The sequence below is a fragment of the Entelurus aequoreus genome, linkage group LG09 (assembly GCF_033978785.1).
Source record: "Entelurus aequoreus isolate RoL-2023_Sb linkage group LG09, RoL_Eaeq_v1.1, whole genome shotgun sequence".
Classification (NCBI taxonomy): Eukaryota; Metazoa; Chordata; class Actinopteri; order Syngnathiformes; family Syngnathidae; genus Entelurus; species Entelurus aequoreus.
In genome coordinates, this window is record NC_084739.1 from 54,099,564 (window position 1) to 54,104,563 (window position 5,000).

Sequence of the window (5,000 nt, forward strand, 5' to 3'; positions counted from 1 at the left end):
TGACAAAGAAGGATTATCTCCAAATTCTTCAGGACAACCTAAAATCATCAGCCCGGAGGTTGAGTCTTGGGCGCAGTTGGGCGTTCCAACAGGACAATGACCCCAAACACAGGTCAAGGAATGGATAAATAAGGCTAGAATTAAGGTTTTAGAATGGCCTTCCCAAAGTCCTGACTTAAAAGTGTGGACAATGCTGAAGAAACAAGTCCATGTCAGAAAAACTACAAATTTAGCTGAACTGCACCAATTTTGTCAAGAGGAGTGGTCAAAAATTCAACCAGAAGCTTGCCAGAAGCTTGTGGATGGCTACCAAAAGCGCCTTATTGCAGTGAAACTTGCCAAGGGACATGTAACCAAATATTAACATTGCTGTATGTATACTTTTGACCCAGCAGATATAGTCACATTTTCGGTAGACCATCTACCCATCCGTCTTCTTCCGCTTATCCGAGGTCGGGTCGCGGGGGCAGCAGCCTAAGCAGGGAAGCCCAGACCTTCCTCTCCCCAGCCACTTCGTCCAGCTCCTCCCGGGGGATCCCGAGGCGTTCCCAGGCCAGCCGGGAGACATAGTCTTCCCAACGTGTCCTGGGTCTTCCCCGTGGCCTCCTACCAGTTGAACGTGCCCTAAACACCTCCCGAGGGAGGCTTTTGGGTGGCATCCTGACCAGATGCCCGAACCACCTCATCTGGCTCCTCTCGATGTGGAGGAGCAGTAACTTTACTTTGAGCTCCCCCCGGATGGCAGAGAAGGGAGAGCCCCGCCACCCGGCGGAGGAAACTCATTTCGGCCGCCTGTTCCTCGCGAGCTTGTCCTTTCGGTCATAACCCAAAGCTCATGACCATAGGTGAGGATGGGAACATAGATCGACCGGTAAATTGAGAGCTTTGCCTTCCGGCTCAGCTCCTTCTTCACCACAACGGATCGATACAGCGTCCGCATTACTGACGACGCGTGACCGATCCGCCTGTCGATCTCAAGATGCACTTTCCCCTCACTTGTGAACAAGACTCCTAGGTACTTGAACTCCTCCACTTGGGGCAGGGTCTCCTCCCCAACCCGGAGATGGCACTCCACCCTTTTCCGGGCGAGAACCATGGACTCGGACTTGGAGGTGCTGATTCTCATCCCAGTCGCTTCACACTCGGCTGCGAACCGATCCAGTGAGAGCTGAAGACCCTGGCCAGATGAAGCCATCAGGACCACATCATCTGCAAAAAGCAGAGACCTAATCCCGCAGCCACCAAACCGGATCCCCTCAACGCCTTGACTGCGCCTAGAAATTCTGTCCATAAAAGTTATGAACAGAATCAGTGACAAAGGGCAGCCTTGGCGGAGTCCAACCCTCACTGGAAACGTGTCCGACTTACTGCCGGCAATGCGGACCAAGCTCTGACACTGATCGTACAGGGAGCGGACAGCCACAATCAGACAGTCCGATACCCATACTCTCTGAGCACTCCCCACAGGATCTCCCGAGGGACACGGTTGAATGCCTTCTCCAAGTCCACAAAGCACATGTAGACTGGTTGGGCAAACTCCCAAGCACCCTCAAGGACCCTGCCGAGAGTATAGAGATGGTCCACAGTTCCACGACCAGGACGAAAACCACACTGTTCCTCCTGAATCCGAGGTTCGCCTATCCGGCGTAGCCTCCTCTCCAGTACACCTGAATAGACCTTACCGGGAAGGCTGAGGAGTGTGATCCCACGATAGTTAGAACACACCCTCCGGTTCCCCTTCTTAAAGAGAGGAACCACCACCCCGGTCTGCCAATCCAGAGGTACCGCCCCCGATGTCCACGCGATGCTGCAGAGTCTTGTCAACCAAGACAGCCCCACAGCATCCAGAGCCTTAAGGAACTCCGGGCGGACCTCATCCACCCCCGGGGCCTTGCCACCGAGGAGTTTTTTAACTACCTCAGCAACCTCAGCCCCAGAAATAGGAGAGCCCACCACAGATTCCCCAGGAACTGCTTCCTCATAGGAAGACGTCTCGGTGGGATTGAGGAGGTCTTCGAAGTATTCCCTCCACCGATCCACAACATCCGCAGTCGAGGTCAGCAGAACACCATCTGCACCATACACGGTGTTGACAGTGCACTGCTTCCCCTTCCAGAGGCGGCGGTTGGTGGTCCAGAATCGCTTCGAAGCCGTCCGGAAGTCGTTTTCCATGGCCTCGCCGAACTCCTCCCATGTCCGAGTTTTTGCTTTCGCGACCCCTGAAGCCGCACACCGCTTGGCCTGTCGGTACTTGTCCGCTGCCTCCGGAGTCCCATGAGCCAAAAGAACCCGATAGGACTCCTTCTTCAGCTTGACGGCATCCCTCACCGCCGGTGTCCACCAACGGGTTCTAGGATTACCGCCACGACAGGAACCAACTACCTTGCGGCCACAGCTCCAATCAGCGGCCTCGACAATAGAGGCGCGGAACATGGTCCACTCGGACTCAATGTCCAGCACCTCCCTCGTGACATGTCCAAAGTTCTTCCGGAGGTGGGAATTGAAACTCTCTCTGACAGGAGACTGTGCCAGACGTTCCCAGCAGACCCTCACAATGCGTTTGGGCCTGCCAGGTCTGTCCGGCATCCTCCCCCACCATCGCAGCCAACTCACTACCAGGTGGTGATTGGTAGAAAGCTCCGCCCCTCTCTTTACCCGAGTGTCCAAAACATGAGGCCGCAAATCCGATGACACAACTACAAAGTCGATCATGGAACTGCGGCCTAGGGTGTCCTGGTGCCAAGTGCACATATGGGCACACTTATGCTTGAACATGGTGTTCGTTATGGACAATCTGTGATGAGCACAAAAGTCCAATAACAAAACACCACTCGGGTTCAGATCCGGGCGGCCATTCTTCCCAATCACACCTCTCCAGGTTTCACTGTCGCTACCAACATGAGCATTGAAGTCACCCAGTAGGACAAGGGAATCACCCGGGGGAGCACTTTCCAGTACTCCCTCGAGTGTATCCAAAAAGGGTGGGTACTCTGAACTGCTGTTTGGTGCGTAAGCACAAACAACAGTCAGGACCCGTCCCCCCACCCGAAGGCGGAGGGAGGCTACCCTCTCGTCCACTGGGTTGAACCCCAACGTGCAGGCCTTGAGCCGGGGGGGCAACAAGAATTGCTACCCCAGCTCGTCGCCTCTCACTGCGTGCAACGCCAGTGTGGAAGAGAGTCCAGCCCCTCTCAAAAGAAGTAGTTCCAGAGCCCTTGCTGTGCATCGAGGTGAGTCCAACTATATCCAGCCGGAACTTCTCTACCTCGCGCACTGCCGGCAACGCCAGAGTGGAAGAGAGTCCAGTCCCTCTCGAGAGAACTGGTTCCAGAGCCCTTGCTGTGCGTCGAAGTGAGTCCGACTATATCTAGCCGGAACTTCTCCACCTCGCGCACTAGCTCAGGCTCCTTCCCCCCCAGCGAGGTGACGTTCCACGTCCCAAGAGCTAGCTTATGTAGCCGAGGATCGGACCGCCAAGTGCCCTGCCTTCGCTTCCGTCCAGCTCACAATGCACCCGACCTCTATGTCCCCTCCCATAAGTGGTGAGTCCATTGGAGGGGGGACCCATGTTGCCTCTTCGGGCGCTCGCCATCGTGCCCCAACTCTGGGCCTGGCTCCAGAGGGGGGCCCCGGTGACCCGCGTCCGGGCGAGGGAAATATGAATCCTTGTTGTTTCATTCCCATAGAAGTCTTCGAGCTGCTCTTTGTCTGATCCCTCACCTAGGACCTGTTTGTCTTGGGAGACCCTACCAGGGGGCATGAAAGCCCCGGGACAACATAGCTCCTAGGATCATTGGAACACGCAAACTCCTCTACCACGGTAAAGGGGTAGCTCAGAGAGAAGGATTTTCAGTAGACCCATAATAAATTCATAAAAGAACCAAACTTCATGAATGTTTCTTGTGACAAACAAGTATGTGCTCCAATCACTCTATCACAAAAAAATAAGAGTTGTAGAAATGATTCGAAACTCAAGACAGCCATGACATTATGTACTTTACAAGTGTATGTAAACTTTTGACCACGACTGTATAGATGGTGTGTGTATATATATATATATATATATATAGTACAGGCCAAAAGTTTGGACACACCTTCTTCTCATTAAATGTTTTTTCTTTATTTTCATGACTATTTACATTGTAGATTGTCACAGAAGGCATCAAAACTATGAATGAAAATGTGGAGTTATGTACTTAACAAAAAAGGGGAAAAAACTGAAAACATGTTTTATCTTATAGTTTCTTCAAAATAGCTACATTTTGCTCTGATTACTGCTTTGCACACTCTTGGCATTCTCTCGGTGAGCTTCAAGCACACCTGTGAAGTGAAAACCATTTCAAGTGACTACCTCTTGGAGCTCATCGAGAGAATGCCAAGAGTGTGCAAAGCAGGGTGGCTATTTTGAAGAAACTAGAATATAAAACATGTTTTCAGTTATTTCACCTTTTTTTGTTAAGTACATAACTCCACATGTGTTCATTCATAGTTTTGATGCCTTCAGTGACAATCTAAGTAAGTGAGTACATTTTTTATATGAAGTGCTTTTCACAGACGTTTTGTTTGAATTTATCTGGAGGAAATTTGAGGACAACCAGTTTTTAATACGGGATACGCACTCCAAGAATTCAGATAAAATGTGAAACTCTGAATCATTGAGGAGCATAACAGTGGAATATCATCTGCATAGAAATGATAAGAAACATTTTTAAAACGACTGATCAACCTCCCAAGCGACATCATACAACAAAAATAAAACAGGCCCCAGAACAGAACCCTGTGCCACACCACATGACAGGTTGGACACATTGGACATTACATAATTAAAAGCAACATTAAAAGTTCTCCCATTTGTATAAGAAGTAAACCACTGGAGAACAGTACCACAAAACACCATTCAAATTTGAGGCGATCTATCAGTATCCTGTGATCCACAGTATCAAAGGTAGATATCAAATAGAGTCAAATCAAAACTGTGTAGCGACCAGAGTCAGCGGCCA